We start from the raw sequence: 23,349 nt of genomic DNA, 5'->3' as shown, positions 1-23,349 counted from the left end.
GCGGAAACAGAGAAAAAAAGGTAGATTGGTTGTTTCAAAGTTACTTTCCTTATAGGACTAAAACAGAGAGGACTTCCTACTACACTGACTCAGGTTGACTGAAATCTCCTGTTTTTTGGAAAACTGGTCCATTTCAAAGTTCAGTTTGATTACATGTCACTTAGCACAAGCGACTCCATTCTGGTTTGGTCTGATTTTCTGGGGCCTAGAGCAGGAGGCTAGTCCATAACAATGGCCTCTCATAAACTTTGTTTAACAAAACCTTTCAGAAATGAGGGTGGGCCAGCACATTGGGAGGCCCAGGTGGAGGACTGCTTAAGGTCAGAGTTCAAGACAAGCCTGGCCAACACAGTGAGACCCTGTCTCTAAAAAAAAAAAAAAAAAACCAAAAAATTTAAAAATTAGCCAGACATGGTGGTAAGCACCCGTAGGTTTGTAGTCCCCACTACTTGGAAGGCTGAGGCAGGACGATTGCCTGAGCCCAAGAATTTGAGGTTACAGTGAGCTATGTTGTGTCACCACACTCCAGCCTGAGTGACAGCAAGACCATGTCTCTAAAAAAAAAAAAAAATTAAGAAATGAGAGTGGCCAGCTTTCCTGTCATTCACTCTGAAGTTTTTCCATCATTCACTGTGAAGTTTTTGCGGATGGGAAATCTTTCCCACTAGAACAAGGCTATTGTGTGAGGTTGTACAGTGAGAATGTGTGGCATTATGGCAGACTCTAAGTGCTTAGAGTCCCTTTTCAGTCCCGATTCCTAGCTGCCATCTGCTAGCCACTTAACATTTCTATGCCTCAGGTTCCTTGTCACATGAGCGTAATAATTGCACCTACCCCACAGAATTGTAGGGAAAATTCAAGAAATTAATACATGCAAAACATTTAAAACAGTGCCTAACACATAATCAGTATTAGGGGAAACAAAGAAACAAAGAAATCTAAAGAAGGAGAAAGAAAAAGAGAGATGTGGAATTCCAGATAGCCTATTTTCTTCCAAATACTATGTATAAACTCCACAATAAAAAGATGGCAACATGGCCAGGTGTGGTAACTCACACCTGTAATCCCAGCACTTTGGGAGGCCAAGGCGGGAGGATCACTTGAGCCCAGGAGTTTGAGACCAGCCTGTGCAACATAGATCTCATCTCATTTTTTCAAATAAATAAAACAAAAAATTAAAAAATTGAAAAATCAAAAAGATGTCAACAAATATATACTAGTTATTTATTGTATTAAAGGGGGAAAGTACATTTTAAAAATCAGTAAGCTTGGCCAGGCGCAGTCACTCACGCCTGTAATTCCAGCACTTTGGGAGGCCGAGGTAGGCAGATCACCTGAGGTTGGGAGTTCGAGACCAGCCTGACCAACATGGAGAAACCTCATCTCTACTAAAAATACAAAATTAGCCAGGCTTGGTGGCACATGCCTGTAATCCCAGCTACTTGGGAGGCTGAGGCAGGAGAATCGCTTGAACCTGTTAGACAGAGGTTGCAGTGAGCCGAGATTGCGCCATTGCACTCCAGCGTGGGCAACAGAGCGAGACTCTGTCTCAAAATAAATAAATAAATAAATAAAATAAAAAATAAAAAAATAACATCCAGGCTGGGCGCAGTGGCTCATGCCTGTAATCCCAGCACTTTGGGAAGCCGAGGCGGGCAGATCACAAGGTCAGGAGTTCGAGACCAGCCTGACCAATATAGTGAAACCCCATCTCTACTAAAAATACAAAAAAATTAGCCAGGCGTGGTGGTGGGCACCTGTAGTCCCAGCTACTCAGGGGGCTGAGGCAGGAGACTTGCTCAAACCTGGGAGGTGGAGGTTGCAGTGAGTCGAGATCGCACCACCGCACTCCAGCCTGGGTGATAGAGCAAGACTCTGTCTCAAAAAAAAAAACAAAAAAGCAAACAAAAAAAAAAACACCCAGGCTTGACAAAGTTTTACAAAACTGATAGTAGACTGGTTGATTTTTGGTGGAATTATAAATTGGTACCAACTTTTAGAAGGGCAATATTGGCCACATAGTATATAGAAGAACAAAAAAAGTACTTATATTTTGGTCCTCCAGTTTCATTAAGAGTGAGTGCCTTCTTAAATTTTGTGCCTGTAGGCACCTTGTTTGCCTCACCCTGGTCCTGGTCCTGAATGAACGCATGAAGGAAAGAGGTCAAATTACGTCAAGGCCATGTCCATCTTTACCATCATGTTACCCAGAATGGGGAATAAAGGATCTTATATGTTCAGTCCATCTTTTTAAGGTATGCTGGGAGCAACTGGAGGACAACACAAGGTGATATATTGCAGACAACTAGAAAACGTGGACAGAGCCAGATGCAGTGGCTCATGCCTGTAATCCCAGCATTTTGGGAGGCTGACTGGGTGGATCACTTGAGCCCAGGAGTTTGAGACCAGCCTGGGCAAGATGGTGAGACCTGTTTCTACAAAAAATACAGTAGCTGAGCATGGTGGTGCACACTTGTGGTCCCAGCTACGTGGGAGGCTGAGGCAGGAGGATCACTTGAGCTCAGGAGCTCAAGGCTGCAGTGAGCTGTGTTTGTGCCACTCTATTCAAGCCTGGGTGACACAGCAAGATGCTGTCTCAAAAAAAAAAAATAAAGAAAGATAAAGAAAAGAAAATTTGTGAAGCCATACCAGCAGAAAGAAAATGAGGACAGAGTACAATATAATAGGAATTAACTACTGGTAAGATTCCCTGTGGGTTGGGAAAGTAAATGATTTTTTTCTATGTGAAGCTAACTTTGAAGGATAGGTTTTGAACTGGTGATGATGCAGAGGTGGAATAGAATGAGCCAAGATGAAGAGGCAGGACTCAGCAGAAGAGACAGGTAACTACTTTGCTGACCCAAAATCTTAACTTATGCAGATAATGGGATAGACTTGAAATAGGGACCATTCCAGAAAAACTGTCAACTTTACATATCTTTGAATATGTAAATATTCAAATTAGGATCTCAAGGTTAGCATGTCCCCATTGAAACCTTCAGTTCTCATCCTCTGTCACACACACACCTTCTAACCGTCTCCACCTCAGTAACTGGCACCAGAATCTACTCACTGATTAAGCCAAAAGTCTAAAAGTCATCCCTCACTGCCCATCCATTCAACTGGCAACAGCTGTTGGTTTTACCTCTGACATGTGTAACTAATCCATCTGCTTTTCTCCATCTCCACTGTCATCCTCTATAACTCTCATCTGGACTGTTGCAAAAGCTTCCTTGTTTGTTTCCCTGCCTGCATTCCTGCCCTCCAATATAGCAGCCAGGATCATCTTTCAAATATGTAAATCAAATTTTGTAACTCCAACAAAACCACTCCAATTGCTTCCCCTTGCACTTGGAATAAAATCCAAATTCCATCATGGCCATTCTCCATTTGCACTGGCCTTCCTTCTGTTCCCAAAACAAAGCTTACTCTTCCTTGGGACCTTGCACTTCTGGTTTCCTCTGTCTAGAATGTTCTTATCTAGAACTCTTATCTATTTTATCTGAACTCTTGTTCAGGTCTTGACACCTTTCCTTCAGTCCTACTTGAAGTAGGTCCTCATTACCCTTCATCACATAATTCTGGCTTTTTTTTTTTTAGGCAGGGGCACTACTTAACTTCACTCTGTCACCTAGGCTGGAGTGCAGTGGTGCCATCATAGCTCTCTGCAGCTTCAACCTCCCAGGCTCAAGTGATCCTCCCACTTCAGCCTCCCGAGTAGCTGGGACCACACCACCATGCCTGGCTAACTTTTAAATTTATTTTAGAGATTGGAGTCTCCCTATGTTGCCTGGGCTAGTCTTGAACTCCTGGGCTCAAGCAATTCCCCTGCTTTGGCCTACCAAAGTGCTGGGATTAAGCCAGCACTTTAAGAGGATGTAATCCCAGCACTTTGGAAGGCTCAAGCAGGGGGATCGTTTTCCTTCCCTTCCCTTTCCCTTTCCCTTTCCTTCCCTTTTCTTCTTCCTTTTTTTTTTTTTCTTTTTTTTTTTTCTGAGACAGATTCTCACTCTGTTGCCTGGGCTGGAGTGCAGTGGTGTGATCTTGGCTCACTGCAACCTCTGCCTCCTGGGTTCAAGTGATTCTCCTTCCTCAGCCTTCTGAGTAGCTGGACTACAGGCATGTGCCACCATACCTGGCTAATTTTTTTTTTTTTGGTATTTTTTGGTAGAGATGGGGTTTCACCATGTTGGCCAGGCTGGCCTCGAACTCGAGACCTCAAGTGGTCCACATGCCTCGGCCTCCAAAAGTGCTGGGATTACTGGTGTGTGCCACTGCGCCTGGCCCTATTTTCTTATTCATTTTATTTCTCTTCCACTTAGGAGATACTTCATATAATTTGCGAGGAAGATCTAACATTTATTGCTAAGATTCACCTACATCCTTGCATGTAGGTATAGATCATTTTGTGTATTCTTTCTTTTTTTTTTCTTTTGGAGACAGGGTCTCGCTCTATCACTCAGGCTGGAGTGCAGTGGTGCACCACGACTCACTGCAGCCACAACCTCCCGGGCTCAAGTGATTCTTCTACCTCAGCCTCTCGAGTAGCTGGGACTACAGGACTGTACCACCATGCCCAGCTGATTTTTGAATTTTTTTTATAGAGACAGCTTTCTCCATGTTGCCCAGGCTGGTGTGCATTCTTCGCTTCAGCCAGGAGATCTCCCTTGGAACTGAGTGCTCCCGCTTAGGAAAGAGGTTGACAGTGGGATGGCCGCCCTACTGAACTCCTTCTGTGGTTCATAGACCATGATATAGAGACGGTTTCATACGCCTCTTCTTGGCTTTCACATATTGTTACAATCATTGTATTCAACCTAGAATTAAGTTGAGAGAACTGTGTGGACCCATCATCCAACTTCAACAATTTTCAACTATGGTTAATATTATTCAGTCTATTGCCACACCATATTATTAGTTCTTTCTCCCTGGATTATTTTGATGCAATTTCTGGACATCATATTATTTCATCAGTTAATATTTTAGTATACATCTTAGAAGATAAATGTCACCAAGTATTTTAGTATGTATATCTAACAAAACCTCCATTTGTAAAACTACAAACCAAATATATCAGACCTAGCCCCCCGAGTTTTTTATATTGTCAACTATTCAGTGTTCAGATTTTCCTGATTGTCTCATAATATTAAACATTTGTTTTTGTTTGAATCAAGATCTAAATAAGGTGTATACATTGCCATTTGCTGACATATGTCTTAAGTCTTTTAAAATCTATAGGTGTCCTCTCCCTTTCCCTACTTCTTACAACCACCGGCCTCAACGCACATAATTTATATTTGGAATAAACCTGGTTGCTTGTCTCCAGTGTTTCCTACGGTCTAGATTGGCAGATTTTACCCCCGTTATGTCATTTAACCCCTTCCTCTGTTCCCTTGTATTTCCTGTAAAGTGGTAGTTAGCCCTAGAAGCTTGATCAGATTCAGGTAAAATTTTTTTGGCAAGAACACTTCATAGGTATTACCATATACTGTCCTAAGAAGACACATATGTTTAGTTGATTTTCTTTTTCTAATGTTGGTTGATGATCATTGCCTGGATCCACTCCTTCAGTAGAGGTTGCAAAATAGTCATATTCTAATTATATCATGCTGAGATGGCCGTGAGAATATGCCTAGAAGACCTACTGCATGGAGTGTAAGTGAAGTCAGGCCCCAGCTGCTGTGCTTTGAAATACAGTGCTGCATTTGTACTGAGGCCATTCCTCCCAGCAATAACTGAGTGCAATGGGGATATTACGGTAGACCTGTTTCTGGGAGACATGGGATGCCTTTGTAAGTTGACTTTGGCTCGATGGCTTTGGCAAACCTCCTTATACTGCAGAGCAGTTTAGGGTGCTTCAACCAGCCTTCTCTTCATCTCCTTCACCCTTTTGCACCACAGTCTGACAGCCTTCCCAGCCTTCTCTTGCTCCTTCTCTATTTCTTTTTACACAATCATTTCCTCAAGTGAAATCCTTTGCATTTCATCCAGTCTGGACATCTGCTTCTCAACGGACAAGAACTAACACATATTCCTTTTTCATTTATTAGCTGAAATGATTCTAAAAAAAGAAAATTCTCCTCATCAACCATTTGGTTACCTTGAGGTATAATTCCTATAAAAAGGCAAATATATATTTTATTTATTCCCTTTATTCACCAGTTTTCAAAATATGAGTTGTTTCCTAGCATTTTTCAAAAGTATCCAATGACGGAAAGTTTTTTTTAGCTTCATTATGAACTCATGAATTTAAACATATTTGGTGCATTTTGATCCATTGCAGTTATTTTGTTTTATTTTTTAAGATGAAGTCTCTCCTTGTCGCCCAGGCTGGAGTGCAATGGCGCGATCCTGGCTCACTGCAACCTCTCCCTCCTGGGTTCAAGGAATTCTCGTGCCTCAGCCTCTGGAGTAGCTGAGATTACAGGCATGTGCCATGATGCCTGGCTAATTTTGGTATTTTTGTCAACATAGGGTTTTACCATGTTGGCCGGGCTCGTCTTGAACTCCTGACCTTAAGTGATCTGCCCGCCTTGGCCTCCCAAAGTGCTGGTATAATGGTGAGCCACTGCAACCGGCCCATTGCAGTTGTTCTTATTGATGCTAAAATTGTTCTTTTAAACCATATTGCTTGCTTTCTTGTACAACAAGATGTTCCCAGATCAATTTATATATTTTCTGACTCAGACCTGAAATTGACAATTTTCCCAAGGAGTCTTGGCTTCTTTTAGTGGGAAATGTTAGTTAGAGACCATAATTTAGATACTAGAGGTGCTCATTGTCACTGGGCTTTTTCGGGGGGGTTAGAGCAAAGAAACAAATACACATTTTAAGAATAAAATACAAAGTGATTTCAAATTGATACTTTGCTCTTTTTTTTGCTATACATTTTTTAAATTAAGGTTTTAGATAGTAAAAATGGTTAATCTTTCCTCTTATTTCTTTTGAAATGTGAGTTTTAGGAAAATTCACTTTTAGGTTGTAAAGTTATTTACTCCTATTTTCTTCTAGATCTTATATTGTTTACTTACATTTAAATCTCTCATCTAATTCGAATTTATTCTCATGTACAATATGAGAAACAGATCCAATTTTATCTTTAAGATTATACAGTTATAACAAGGCTGCTTACCACAAAGTTCATATTTTCCTGACTTGTCACTTTTGTTATATACTAAACTGGAATGATTTTTCAGATACCGTTGATTGCCGTAAGGAAGGCACCAGCTACAGTTAGAATTAAGTAACCTCTGGGTTAGAAGGGATCTTCAGTGGTTTTTAATCTTGATTATATAACAAAATCACTTGGGATGCTTATTAAAAGCATCTGGTGAGGGCTTGCATGTTCTTGCTGTGTCCTCACATGGTGAAGGGGGCAAAAGGGATGAAAGCTGTGCCCTCAGATGGCAGAAAAGGTGGGTGGGCCAGCCAGCCCTTATGACTCAGTCACTTCCCCCAAAGCCCTACCTCTTAATACCATCACAATAGGGATTAATTTTTAATGTGAATTTTACAAGGACACAAACATTCAAACCATAGCACATGTATTTATCAGACCTTTAGGCAGGAGGTGGCTTCAAGGGATTCTTGAATGGATTAAGGAAATGTATTTTTAATTAATTAATATGGCACTTATTTTCAACTGAAAAGTAGTAATACATATATTATGTACATATGGAACCTCCATGTCTGCTTACTCTTTTTTTTTTTTTTGGGACGGAGTCTCGCTCTGTCGCCCAGGCTGGAGTGCAGTGGCGCAATCTCGGCTCACTGCAAGCTCTGCCTCCTGGGTTCACGCCGTTCTCCTGCCTCAGCCTCTCCGAGTAGCTGGGACCACAGGCGCCCGCCACCACACCCGGCTAATTTTTTTGTATTTTTAGTAGAGACAGGGTTTCACCATGGTCTCGATCTCCTGACCTCGTGATCCACCTGCCTTGGCCTCCCAAAGTGCTGGGATTACAAGCGTGAGCCACCGCACCCAGCCGTCTGCTTATTCTTAAGTGTTCATAGGGGTCTCTGTTCCCCTCAATACCAATAATGACAATTTGAGGTCCCAAATGCAAGATGTCCAGCCATTGATTAAGCTCTCATTCATTCTGAAAGTATTTCAGAGAATCCTAGAGGAGTCCACACACCTATTTTAGTGGTGGCTGGTCCCCTGTGCCAGCTCTTCAGCTCCAGATTGCTCCATGGCAATTTACAACCTATACACACCTATTTAAAAAATGCTCAAACAAGCCCTTTAATAGAAATTTTACATTGTTCTTGTTCCCTGCCAACTTGCATTTCACTTCTGATTTTCCCACAGAATATTATCCTAATATAGGTATTTTTATTTCTGAAAGCCTTTTATTTGATCACTCTGTCATAGTTCTCTGCAACAAAAGTAGGTATGTAAATTAAGCTCTTTTTATGATCATGCCACTGCACTTGAGTCTGGGTGACACAGCAAGACCCCATCTCTAAAAAATAAAAATAAAATAAAATTAAAATCTAAATACCAAAAATTTATTCTGGTTTGAGTTATCATTACAATGATTGTTAATATCCCATTGGTCAAAACAACCTGTCTTACAATTGTTTATAAATAATTATTAAACACAAATCATTCATTTCTTTGAAAAGCCTGTTCACCCACATTATATATGGTTCTGGTGGTGTGGTACAGCCCCAGGCAAGGCATGGGTCCCAGGTTGGTTATGCTTGTGAAAGTTTATTGGGTAACATCTGTGAAAAGAGGAAGAAGAATTGGGCACCAGCTAACCACACTGCTTGCAGCTGGGCAGCCAATCTTTTCTTGAGGAGAATCTGGGAGGTGCATTTCAATGCCAGCAACAGTGTTACCCAGGCTTAGCACATCATAGAGCTCTATATCCTTGGAAACTGATTGGACCAAAAGATTGAGCATGTGACCTTAGCAGGGCCAATTAAAATTCTTTCTGAAAAATGCTGTAAAATAGAAAACTTAGCCAGGTGTGCAGGCGGATGCCTGTAATCCCAGCTACTCGGGAGGCTGAGACAGGAGAATGGCGTGAGCCCGGGAGGCAGAGCTTGCAGTGAGCCGCGATCGCGCCACTGCACTCCAGCCTGGGCCACAGAGCAAGACTCCAACTCAAAAAAAAAAAAAAAAAAAGTGGCTGGAAGGAAACTGCTCTCTCTTTTCTGTTGGAATTGTTTACTTGGATTGAGCGCATAGCCTTGCTGGTGGCCATCTTCCCTGGCTACGTGGAGGAAGTCTGACTATAGCAGTGGAGAATGATTCCAATGTGCAGGCAGAGGAGAGGAGAGGAGGGCGGGGGTAGGGGAGGGGAGGGGAGTTCAAGGCCCTGGCTTCTGGTAGCTCTCCCTTAGATTCTATGACCTGCCCCGCAAATCCTCACAGCTACATGAGCCAACAATTACCAACTTCCACCTCCCCTGCGGTGGCCCTTTTTTACTTTGGTTAAATAAGGCCAGGCGCAGTGGCTCACATCTGTATTCCCAGCACTTTGGAAGGCCGAGGCGGGCGGATCACGAGGTCAAGAGATCGGTATCATCCCGGCCAACGTGGTGAAACCCCGTCTCTACTGAAAATACAAAAATTAGCCGGGCTTGGTGGCACTTGCCTGTAGTCCCAGCTACTCGGGAGGCTGAGGCAGGAGAATCGCTTGAACCCGGGAGACGGAGGTTGCAGTGAGCCGAGATCGCGCCACTGCACTCCAGCCTGGGTGACAGAGCAAGACTCCATCTCAAAAAAAAAAAAAAAAAGTTCAAGTTGAATTTCATTCCCGTCACTTTACAGCTGAAAAACTCTTGAGCAATAATATACTTAAAATTATACTGTCCTGACTGGGCGCGCTGGCTTACGCCTGTAATCCCAGCACTGTGGGAGGCCGAGGTGGGCGGATCACGAGGTCAGGAGATCAAGACCATCCCGGCTAACACGGTGAAACCCTGTCTCTACTAAAAATACAAAAAAAAAAAAAAAAAAAATTAGCCAGGTGTGGTGACGGGCACCTGTAGTCCCAGCAACTCAGGAGACTGAGGCAGGAGAATAATGTGGACCTGGGAGGCGAAGCTTGCAGTGAGCCGAGATCACACCACTGCACTCCAGCCTGGGCAACAGAGCAAGACTCTGTCTCAAAAAAAAAAAAAAAAAAAAAAAATTATACTGTCCTAGCAGTGGAAAGTTGCTCTTTAAGAGATCAGCAAACGTTGTTTCTTATCTGATTTGAACTTGTGAGTAAGCAATAAAAACGTCATTGAGGAGCTGGGCGCGGTGGCTCACACCTGTAATTCCGGCACTTTGGGAGGCCAAGGTGGGAGGATCTCTTGAGGTCAGGAGTTTGACACCAGCCTGGCTAACATGGAAACCCCGTTTCTACTAAAAATACAAAAATTAGCCTGGAGTGGTGGCACACTTGTGTAATCCTAGCTACTTGGAAGACTGAGGCAGGAGAATGGCTTGAACCCAGAAGCGGAGGTTGCAGTAAGCCGAGATTGCGGCACTGCACTCCAGCCTGGGTGACAGAGCAAGATCGTGTTTCAAAAGAAAAAAAACAAAAAACACCACATTGAGGGAAGATTGCTTTTTAGCATTCTACTCACAAGATCTTTGTGGTAACTGGCTATTGATTGAAGGACATATATGTTAGATATATGTTAGAAACATGAGAGAATTTTTTTCCTCCAAATGCCTACATATTTTTTAAAAGTTTGAAAAAATTTTGGACAGAAAAGTTGCAAAATAGGCTAAAGCTCCCATATGTCCTTCACCTAGCTTCCCCTAAAATTAACATCTCCTATAACCATAATACAATGATTAAAAATGGGAAATTAACATTGGTACAGTAATATACTAATGACTAATGACATTATTTGAATCCAAGAGTTTTTCCATGAATGCTCTCTATTGGTTTGAGTGTCTAATCCAGGATTCCACATTGTATTTGTTGTCATCGCTCCTTAGTCTCCTCCATCTGGAGAAGTTCCTCAGTTTTTCCTTATCTTTCATGACTGACATATTTGAAGAATACTGGTCTACTATTTTGTAGAATGTATCTCAATTTGGGTTTCTCAGCCATTTTCTCAGTAATCATCAGATCATATATGATGTCAATGTGTTTTATTACTGGTGATGTTAACCTTGATCACTTGGCTAAGGTGGGGTTTGTCTGTCTCCACTATAAAGTTACTATTTTCCCCTTTGTAATCAATAAACATCTTGGATGAGCTACTTGAAACTATGCAAATATCCTGTTTCTCCTGTCACTTTCGCTTACTGATTTTAGTTTCCTTGGTAGATTTTGCTTGCAAAAGTAATTTTCTATTTCCTTATTTTTTGTTCATTCATTAATTAAAATTATTCTGTAAGGAAAAGTTCTTTCTTTTTTCCCGTTTATTTACCCATTAGATTATTTATTTACTTATTTTATTCTCTGGATTATAATCTAATACTGTCATTATTTATTTTATTGCTCAAAGTGTTCCCACTTTGGCTATTGAGAGGTCCTTTGGCTTGGCTCCTGTGTCCTTTTCGCATGCTCTCATCCATTATGAGCACTTTCTTACTCTCTGGCATCACAGGATGTTCCAGGTTCATCTTGTATTTTCCCTCCCCCAGCCCTGGAATTAACCTCTTCCTCGAGGAGCCTTGGTTCCTTTTGCTGGAGAATGGTATTTAGAAACCAAGATTTAGTTTCTAGCTGGCCTCATTGCTGTTGGGTTATCATTGCTTTTAGGCCACTTCAGTACAGCTAGGATAAGTATGTATATTTACATATATACGTGAATATGTATACATACATGCTGCATACATACATCTCTATCCTATCTATCCATCTATCTTCATCATCATCATCATTTTCTGTCTAATCTTAAAATGATTTCAGAATTGCTAATGCATACCTCTATAAGAAGCAAATTTACTAATTAGATTACAGAGTTTGTGTACAGTTCCTTTCATCTTTAGCCTCACAATATCCAGTCAAAATACTGTTTTCCAGGCTGGGCGAGGTGGCTCACGACTGTAATCCCAGCACTTTGGGAGGCCGAGATAGGCAGATTACTTGAGGTCAGGAGTTCGAGACCAGTCTGGCCAACATGGTGAATGAAAGCCTGTCTCTACTAAAAATACAAAAATTAGCTGGGCATGGCGGCATGCGCCTGTAATCCCAGCTACTCTACCTACACAGGAGGCTGAGGCAGAATAGCTTGAACCCAGGAGGCAGAGGTTGCAGTGAGTTGGGATCACACCACTGCACTCCAGCCTAGGGTACAGAATGAGACTCCGTTTCTAAATAAATAAATAAATAAAAATAATAAAATAAAATAAATACTGTTTTTCAAACTTCCTTAGGGTAGTTCTTTTCTTTCCTACCCTCTTTAGTGTGGTTAAGTAAGCTGTACCCTCCTCATCTCTGCTGCCCTATTCCTATTCCCCCCTTCTTTCCACTCCTTTCCTACCTATCCCCTAAAGGTAACCAATTTCTTTAGTTTTTGGTTTATCCTCCTATTTCTTTTGTACAAATGAGCAGATACGTGCATATTTTCTTAAGTGAAAGCACGCTATGGCTACTCTTTTGCACTTTGCTTTTTAAAACTTAAATCCTGGAAAACATTTCATATTAGCTAATAGAGATCTTCTTCATTATTTTTTAATAGCTATAGGGTACTCCATTGTGTGGGAATACCACAGTTTATTCAGCCATCTCCTATGTGTGGACATTTAGTTTGTTTTTAATAGTTTGCAATTATAAACAGTGCTGCAAGAAATAACTGAATGCATGTGTATGTTCCTATCATTGGGGGTTTATCTTCAGAATAGGTTCTAGAAGTGGGATTGTGGTCAAAAGGTAAGTGTGTATGTAGTTTTGTTAGGTAATGCCAAACTTTCTTCTAGAAAGGTGATACTAGTTGTATTCCCACTAGAAATGTATGGGAGTATCTGCTTCCTCATCTCACCAGCAACACTCTGTTGCATGTGTTTCATGCTTTTTAATTTTTGCCAATTTGATCAGTGAAAAATTGTGTTTTCGTGTTATAAGCTGTATTTCTCTAATTTTGAGTTTGATTATTTTTTCATGTTTTGGGGCTGTTTTAAAATCTTATTTTGTGTGTGTGTGAGAATTGTCAGTTCATATTTTTGTTATATTTTTCTATTGAGTTTTGGCCCTTATTCCTCAATTTTCTTTTGTTTTAGAGACAGAATCTTGCTCTGTTACTCATGCTGGGGTGCAATGACGTGTTCATAGCTCAATGACTGCAGCCTTGAACTCCTGGGCTCAAGTAATCCTCCTGCCTCATTTTTCCAAGTAGCTGAGACCACACTTGGAACTACACCAGCCTGATTTTTTTAAATTTTTTTTTTGAGATGAGGTTTTCTGATGTTGGCTAGGCTGGTCTGAAACTTCTGGGCTCAAGTGATTCTCCAGTCTCAGCCTCCCAAAGTGCTGGAATTACAGGCCTGTGGGACCACACCTGGCCTCAGTTTTTAAGAGTTCCTTATACATCAGAGATATTAACCCTGTGAATGTGGAATATGTTGCAAGTATTTTCTCCCAGTTTGTTGTCTTTTGACTTTGTTTATGGCATTTTTTAGCATGTAATTAACAAAAATTTATGTAGTCAAATGTATCAGTCTTTTCTTTTATTGCATCTAGATTTTTGAGTTATAGTTTAAAAGCCTTTCCCTGCACTGAGATTAATGAGGAATTCAACCATGTTTTCTTTTTTTAATTTGAGATGGAATTTCACTTTTGTTGCCCAGGCTGGAGTGCAATGGCATGATCTGGGCTCACGGCAACCTCTGCCTCCCAGGTTCAAGCAATTCTCCTGCCTCAGCCTCCCAAGTAGCTGGGATTACAGGCATGGGCCACCATACCTGGCTAATTTTGTATTTTTAGTAGAGATGGGGTTTCACCATGTTGGTCAGGCTGGTCTCAAACTCCTGACCTCAAGTGATCCATCCACCTTGGCCCCACAAAGTACTGGGATTACAGGTGTGAGCCATCATGCCCGGCCTCATGTTTTCTTCTAGTACTTTCATGGTCTCGTTTTTTACATTGGGCTCCCTAATCCATCTAGAGTTTATTTTTGTGTATGGTGTGAGCTCTAGATCTAATTTTCTCTTATTTTCAAACAACTAACCAGTCATTCCAACACAATTTATTAAAAGTCTACTTTGCTCCATCCAGGGATTTAAGATGCCATCTTTATCACATGCATTTCTACATGTACCAAGTGCCTAAATTTGATAAGCACAAATCTGAAAGACAGAAAGATAACTAAGTCCAGATAATTATTTTTACTCCATCATCTTTTGGTTTTGATCCCAGTATTTAATCTCTGATATAGTCTATCTTGCCTTCTCTTTTCTTTTACATTTATTACACTTTGCATACTTCTCTCACCCCTTTATCCCTCTTCCCCCAAACTCCTCACTTTGACCCTAAAGCCACTTTATGGCTCTGAAGTTGGATATATGACATATGTCTATATATGTTTTTTTCCTCTTTGCACTAGATTTTCTGAACAGGCCGTGTAGACTTATCATACCATGCAAAAAAAAAAGGGAGAGCTGGTGTTTCAGTTTTGAAATATGTTCCCCAAATTCTTCACTACTTCTTTTGATGCTTCTTTCATTTTTGTTTTAGAAGAGTCTCCCTCTGTTGCTCAAGCTGGAGTGCAATGGCATAATCTCTGCTCACTGCAACCCCAGCCTCCCATGTTCTGGTAATTCTCGTGCCTCAGCCTTCTGAGTAGCTGGGATTACAGGAGTGCGGCGCCACACCTGGCTAATTTTTGTATTTTTTAGTAGAGACAGGGTTTCACCATGTTGACAGGCTGGTTTCAAACTCTTGGTCTCAAGTGAGCCACCTGCCTCAGCCTCCCAAAGTGCCGGGGTTACAGGCATGAGCCACTGCGCCCGCTTGTTTTGTTTTTAAATTAGAGATGAGGGTCTTGCTCTGTTGCCCAGGCTGGTCTCAAATTCCTGGCCTCAAGTGATCTGCCTGCATCGGCCTCCCAAAGTTCTGGCATTACAGGCGTGAGCCACCGCGCCCGGCCTAATACTTCTTTTATCTAAAGGAGAGGTCTATGCCCTCTTCCCCTTGAAGCTGAACTTTGTGGCTTCTTGGCCATAGAAAACAGCAGAACTGATTCTGTGCCCCTTTCTGGGCCAGCCTTATGAAACTAACATCTTCTACTTTCTGTTTCTTGGATTGCTTGCCCTTGGAACCTGCAGCCCATGAGAGGCCCATGTGGAGAGAAGCTGAAACCCAGACCACATCCCCAGCTGAACTCCCAGCTAAGGGTCAGCACCAGCTTGCCAGCCATCTTGGTAATAGCTCCTCCTTGTACAACTACCCCAGCTGATGCTATTTGGAGTAGATATACTGTCCCCCCTAAGCTCTGCACAGATTGCAGATTTGTGAGCAAAATAAATGGTTGGTGGTTTAAGCCACTAAGTTTTGGGGTGGTTTGTTTCCAGAAACAGATAACTGATAAAACTAAAGGCAAACAATATGATATAGATTTCTCAAAAAATTTCATTACGAAACAGGAATTTGGCACTTGAACACATTTCTTCCTGCTGACTCCAGTTCACCATGAATAATAGCCTTAAAAAACAATATGAAGGCTGGGCACGGTGGCTCACGCCTGTAATCCCAGCACTTTGGGAGGCCGAGGCAGGCAGATCACTTGAGGTTAGGAGTTCGAGACCAGCCTGGCCAACATGGTGAAATCCTGTCTCTACTAAAAATACAAAAATTAGCTGGGCGTGGTGGTGTGTGCCTGTAATCCCAGCTACTTGGGAGGCTGAGGCAGGAGAACTACTTGAACCCAGGAGGCGGAGGCTGCAGTGAGATGATATCGTGCCATTGTGCTCCAGCCTGGGCGACAGAGCGAGACTCCAACTCAAAACAAACAAAAAAATGACATGAAAATTGCAAAGGGAAGGTCAGGCGTGGTGGCTCACGCCTAATCCTAGCACTTTGGGAGGCCCAGGTGGGCGGATCACGAGGTCAGGAGATCGAGACTATCCTGGCTAACATGGTGAAACCCCATCTCTACTAAAAATACAAAAAATTAGCTGGGCGTGGTGGTGGGCGCCTGTAGTCCCAGCTACTCGGGAGGCTGAGGCAGGAGAATGGCGTGAAACTGGGAGGCAGAGCTTGCAGTGAGCCAAGATCGCGCCACTACATTCCAGCCTGAGTGACAGAGCGAGACTCCGTCTCAAAAAAAAAAAAAAAAAAGAAAATTGAAAAGGGAAAAAATTCACTCCATACTGTTATCCATTCTAAATCTAAATTCCAAATCTAAATCCAAAGAAATCTAAATCTAAAGAAACTATTATATATTCTTTTTCTATCATCACTAATCTGTGGTCTATATTTACATAAAGCACTTTTACACTGTCACAAAATCTGCCTTTTCTTACTCTAGGGTTGATGCCAATATGGCAAGTGCTTGCAATATTTATATGCTCTTTTGTACTTTCTCTCTCCTTGCTTCCTCCTCCCTTCCCCTTTCCCTTTCTCTTCCCTTCCCCTTCCCCTTCCCCTTTCCCTTCCCCTTCCCCTTCCCCTTCCCTTCTCCTTTCCCTTTCCTTTCCCTTTTCCTTTCATTTTTTGAGACAAGGTCTCACTCTGTTGCCCAGGCTGGAGTGCAGTGGTGCCATCATGGCTCACTGCAACCTTGACCTCCCAGGCTCAAGCAGTCCTTCCACCTTGGCCTCACAAAGTGCCGGGATTACAGGCATGAGCCGTTATGCCCGGTCTAAGACCATATCATTTACAACTCACTTGGTAAAGGAGAAGATATATATTGCAATAGTAATGTCTGTGGAAACCTATTTCTGTGGTTAGATTCTGGTGCAATTCAAGCTCATGCCAGCAACCTGAGTCACTTTATGTCTGACGGAAGTACCTTCCCAGAAGGTTACAACTGAGAATATGGTTTATGATTATGAGTATGTGTTATGCAAGAAGTTATGACTTCTTGTTATTTGTTATAAAATTGTAGATATATCTACAACTGTAGATTAAATTGTAGATAAACAATTTATCTACAATTTAAATTAAAATTGTAGATATATCTTTATTGTGGAGCCCCTAACTACAGATTAAATTCCTGACCACCTTCTACAACCAGTTGGAAGACTGCAGCCAGATGGAAGCCAGATGGTGATGAGGGACACTGTCTCTGTATTCAATAGCTGTGGAGTTGTAGATAGGCTGTGCTTTCTTCATGAAATCTGGGAACTCTTCTTAGGGAGAGGCTATGAAATAGAAACCCACTTAGGTACTCCCTCCCCACTCCCACCTAAGCAAAACAAGATAAAAAGAAACAAAAGTCTAAGGGCGGAGATATAAATAGCCCTTATAAATGACGGGAACCAGGAACTGGAAAAGGGTTGGGACTATCTGTGTTTGTTCTTTTTAATTGCTGACTGGCTTTTCTGAAATAGGGAGTAGTGTTAAGGCCCTGGGTAATCACAGTCACTTAAAATGACAGGATTCTTATCTATAGGCTGGAGCAGAAACTGCAAAGATTCAGCCTGTGGCAGCACGGGCTTGCTTGGCACTTGGGAAAAGTGTGATGCAGGTGCAGTTGCCCCAGAGTGTCCCTTGGTCCTTGTCCATTGGCTTAGTAGGAACCTGGGATCTTAGCTATGTGTTAATAACTTGACTGACATCACACCACTGATACTGTTGGACTCGGTTCCGTTATTGGACCCTGGACCCTCCAGAGATCTTAAACCTCTTTCTCAATATCAAGGAAGCCTCCTGATTCTTCTTACCTTCCTTCCCACCCCAACCAGGAAAGGAAACCAAGGTGTATATGAGAAAATGTAACTATGATGAAAGCTTCTAGAGGCTTTTGAAAACTTTGATTATTGTGCAAACCTGCCAATTCTTGACCAAGGGGAAAAAAAAAGAACAATATAATTAAGACAGTGAAAGACCAAGGCTTAAAGGCTCCCTACAGAAGCTAGTAATTTGATACACCTTAAAACTTAAAAATATTTGTTCAACATTCCAGCCTCTTCCCTGCAATATCATGGAGAAATTTAATCTTTATTTAAAGTTGAAAACAATTTAGGATACGAATGATGGTAAATTATAGTAACTACTTAAGAACTTAAAAATTGCAAGATTTAGGCCAGGTGTTGTGGCTAACGCCTGTAATCCCAACATTTTGGGAGGCCTAGGTGGGAGGATTGCTTGAGTTCAGGAGTTTAAGACCAGCCTGGGCAACATAGGAACACCTCATATCTACAAATAATAATAATAATAAATTAGCCAGGCATAGTGGTGCACGCCTGTGATCCTAGCTACTCAGGCGGAGGGTCACCTGAGCCCAGGAGGCAGAGGTTGCAGTGAGCTAAAATCATGCTACTGCACCCCAGTCTGGAAGACAGAGCAAGACTATATCTCCCCCCCAAAAAAAAAAAAAAAAGTTTTCATTTTTCTTTAAAGTAGTACATATAAATGATTAAATATTTTCAAATAATAAAGAAGGATTTATAATGAAAAGCAGCAGTCTCCTCCCCTACTTTTCCATGGTCTCAATCCTGCTACATACAGGGAACTACTTTTAATTCTTTTAATTGTTTCTGTTTCTTTTTTTAGTTTTTCTGGGATTTATCTTCATGTCTCTGAATAACATATTATACTCTTATGTCTTGGTTAATAATTTTAGATGTTAACTATGACTTTCTGCATGATAGAGGAAGATCAAGCTCATTTACAGAGTCACCCTTCTCCCCGCCAATAAAACTACAGCACTATTTTTAATTCCTACTTTAATTCCCTTATAGCTTCATTTTATTTTATTATTTACTTAATTTTGAGATGGAGTCTCACTCTGTCACCCAGGCTGGAGTGCAGTGGCGCAATCTCAGCTCACTGCAACTTCTACCTCCTGAGTTCGAGCAATTCTCCTGCCTCAGCCTCCTGAGTAGCTGGGACTACAGGTGCACGCCACCACACGTGGCTAGTTTTTGTACTTTTAGTAGAAATGGGGTTTCACCATGTTAGCCAGGCTGGTCTCAAACTCCTGACCTCAAGTGATCTGCCCACCTCGGCCTCCCAAAGTGCTGGGATTGCAGACTTGAGTCACTGCACTCCACCCAATTCCCTTATAACTTTAAATACCTGACTGGACCTTTATCCTTGGCTTCTTCTGCTTTAGACAGTATCCCTTGACTTCCCATTTAGGAGGTGAGCAGTGTCCTTCCCTTCCCTTCTCTTGCCCTCATTTCTACTGCCCAACTTCTGTCGTCTGTGTTTTTGATATTTTATATTATATAGTCAAAGCTTTTATATATTTTCAAAGTTGATAAAACTTTACATCTCATTCTGTAACCATTTGTACTTTGCCTCATGGCTGAATTTAGTTTAAAAAGCAATAGTAGCATTATTGTGCTAAGGGCAGAGGCAAACTTCATTTCCCATCATCTATTTGATAAATACTTATGTAGCCTTTATTAATCGTGGGACACTCTTCTAATTACTCTGTTAACTAACTCAATCCTCAACAATAGCCCTGTGAGGAAGCATTAACCTTGGGCAAGTTGCTTCACAGCTCATAAAATTAATAATAAATAACAATAAAGTTAACTGATGAGGTCAGGACATTTGTTTTCTTCTGAAGTTTCAGATCCTTTTTCTTTGTCTCCTTACCTTACCTATCTTAATCATTTCCTCAATGCTAGTTGCAAATCTTTGGAATTGTTTCCCCTGCATAGTTTCTCCCTGAAACCTCTACCCTCTTGCTCCAATTTGGATGGATTCTTCTCTAGACTTGCTGTGCTTCTGTCCATCTGAAACTTTTCTTTATTGTTTCATGGGGTTATATAGATTCCTAGACATCCTCTTTCATTGGCTTATTCTCTCATTTGGCTGGGTGACATATGAATGTGACCTCCTAAGACGGGATGGGAGTGAGAAGTACATTTTCTGAGTCCTTCTGTGTCTGAACATATTTCTATTTTTCCCTTTCATTTTATAGTTTGATTGCATTTAAAATTCTATGTTTTGAAAATTTCCTATCGGTGGGGTGAGCTAGAAGTGGGGACTCAATCAAGTCTAAAGAAGTCAAGAAAGAAGAGGGGAAAGACAGAGAAATAGAAAAAGAAATAAATAGAAAGCACAAAATAAGATGGCAGATTTTTCTCCCCAAACGTAACAGCAATCACATTAAATACCTCAGTTAAAACACAAAAATTGCCAGATCAGATTTTAAAAGTGAACAAATACATCTAGCTATATGTTCTTATCAAGATTTGCCTCAGCATACTACACAGAACCTTAGTAGGTCAAAAAATGGATAATGGTCTACAGGGAACGAGCTGAAAGTAAGTTGCTGTGGCTATATTAATATCAGACAAATAATATTATATTGTAGTGAAAGTGAATGAACCTTAGCTTTCTGGATCAATATGGGTGAGCTCAAAAATATAACAATGAGTGCAAAAAAGCAAGTCAGAGGAAAACATATGGTATTTGATGATGTTTATAGAAATTCCATATAATGAATACATGGTATATGATAACATATACTTTTAAATCAAAAGTATGTTGGTCAGCAATACCTGCATATGTGGTGAAACTGTAAGGAAAATCAAGGAAATTGTAGTGCAAAATTCAGATTGCCTCTGAAAGAGAGGATGAGATCAGGGCAGGGTGCTCCAGGGTGTCATCGGTACTGGTGTTACCAGTGGAGGGTGTCCAGGTTTTTGGGTCCTAAACAAAGAATTGGACAAAATGCACACACAAAGCAAGGAAAGGAATGAAGAAATTTATTGAAAATGAAAGTACACTCCATAGTGTGGGAGCGGTCCCAAGCATAGAGGCTCAAGGGCCCCATTACAGAATTTTTGGGAGTTTAAATACCATCTAGAGGATTCCACTGGTTTCTTGGTGTATGCTCTATGTAAATGAAGAGATTGAAGGAAAGTTACAAAGTCATTTACTTGGTCTGTGCCCTATGGAGAGGACATTTCCTGTCATAGTGAAGCAGCACAGTTGTCTGGGGTAAATACCTGGGATTCGTCATCTCGCCCGTAGAAGATTAACAACACAGACACACACACGGAGTGTGCTAAGGAGTGGAAAGTTTAATAGGCAGAAGAAAGGATAGAGGTGAGCAGCCCCCTCTCTCTCGTGAGAGAGAGGCGTCCAAAAAGGGAAAAGTGGTGGACTGCAGCAGATTTTTTTTTTTTTTTTTTGAGACAGAGTCTCTCTCTGTCACCCAGGTTGGAGTGCAATGGCGTGATCTCAGCTCACTGCAACCTCCTCCTCCCAGGTTCAAGCAATTCTCCTGCCTCAGCCTCCTCAGTAGCCGGGATTACAGGCACCCACCTCCATGCCTGGCTAATTTTTTGTATTTTTAGTAGAGATGAGGTTTCACCATGTCGGCCAGGCTGGTCTTGAACTCCTGACCTCAGGTAATCCACCCACCTCGGCCTCCCAAAGTTACAGGTGTGAGCCACTGTGCCCGGCCATGATATTCTTAATATGACACAGCCAAGGTCTATATGACCCCTAGTTGGTTGTTCTAACTCCTGGAAAACAAATGACAAAATGTTCTTATATCAACCCTCTTGCTCCTGAACCACTGATTGGGCTTAGTTTTGAAAGTTCTCATACCTTTTCACTGGCATTTCCCAGCACTAAAAACCCTGGTACCTAGAACTAGAGTGTTGTAAGCATAGCCTTTTTTATTTTCTTCTTAGTCCTGGGGTCTAAGGACTATGACTGTTGCAGCTTACCTTCACCTTGACTCAGAAGTTGATACAATCCCTGTATGGTGGAGGACCCCCCACTCCTCTTTCTCTGTTTGTTATTCAGTTCTGCCCACTTGTATTAGTCTGTTTTCATGCTGCTGATAAAGACATACCTAAGACTGGGCAATTTACAAAAGAAAGAGGTTTATTGGACTTACAGTTCCACGTGGCTGGGGAGGCCTCACAATCATGGTAGAAGGTGAAAGGCATGTCTCACATGGAGGCAGACAAGAGAAGAGAACTTGTGCAGGGAAACTCCTGTTTTTAAAACCATCAGATCTCATAAGACTCATTCACTATCATGACTATCATGAGGACTGTGCAGGAAAGACCCATCCCCATAACTCAAATCACCCCCCACTGGGTTCCTCCCACAACATGTGGGAATTGAGGGAGTTATAATTCAAGGTGAGATTTGGCTGGGGACACAGCCAAACCATATCATGTTGCTCCTGGCCCTCCAAAATCTCATGTCCTCACATTTCGAAACCAATTATGCCTTCCTAACAGTCCGCCCAAAGTCTTAACTCATTTCACCATTAACTCAAAATCCCACAGTCCAACGTCTCATCTGAAACAAGGCAAATCCCTTCTTCTATGAGCTGGAAAGATTGTAAAATAAAAAGCAAGTTAGTTACTTCCTAGATGCAATGGGAGTACAGGCATTGGGTAAATACAGCCATTGCAAATCGGAGAAATTGGCCAAAACAAAGGGGCTACTGGGGCCATACAAGTCCGAAATCCAGCAGGTCAGTCAATTCTTAAAGCTCCAAAATGATCTCCTTTGACTTCATGTCTCACATCCGGGTCAGGCTGATGCAAGAGGGGGGTTCCCATGGTCTTGAGCAGTTGAGCCCCTGTTACAGTCTCCCTTCCAGATGCTTTCACCTCCCTCCCAGGTGCTTTCATGGGCTGGTGTTGAGTGTTTGCAGCTTTTCCAAGTGTACAGTGCAAGCCGTCAGTGGATCTACCATTCTGGGCTCTGGAGGACAGTGGCCCTCTTCTCACAACTTCACTAGGCAGTGTCCAAGTAGGTACTCTGTGTGGGGCTCCAACCCCACATTTCCCTTCTGCACTGCCCTAGCAGAGGTTCTCCACAAGAGCCCTGCCCTTACAGCAGACCTCTGCTTGGACATCCAGGCATTTCCGTACATCTTCTGAAATCTAGGTGGAGGTTCCCAAACCTCAATTCTTGACATCTGTGCACTTGCAGGCTCAACACCATGTGGAAGCTGCCAAAGCTTGAGGCTTGCACCCTCTGAAGCCATGGCCTGAGCTCTATGTTGGCCCCTTTTAGCCACGGCTGGAGCGGCTGGGCCTCAGGGCACCAAGTCTCTAGGCTGCACACAGCATGGAGACCCTGGGCCCAGCCCATGAAACCACTTTTTCCTCCTAGACCTCTGGGCCTGTGATGGGAGGGGCTGCCATGAAAACCTCTGACATGACCTGGAGACATTTTCCCTGTTGTCTTGGGTATTAACATCCGACACCTCATTACTTATGCAAATTTCTGCAGCTGGCTTGAATTTCTCCTCAGAAAAAGGGTTTTTCTTTTCTATTGCATTGTCAGGCTGCAA

This window comes from Hylobates moloch, unplaced genomic scaffold, assembly GCF_009828535.3.
Source record: "Hylobates moloch isolate HMO894 unplaced genomic scaffold, HMol_V3 SCAFFOLD_2, whole genome shotgun sequence".
NCBI classification, from domain to species: Eukaryota; Metazoa; Chordata; class Mammalia; order Primates; family Hylobatidae; genus Hylobates; species Hylobates moloch.
The sequence above is the reverse complement of the archived record's forward strand: the minus strand, read 5'-3'. Positions refer to the sequence as shown.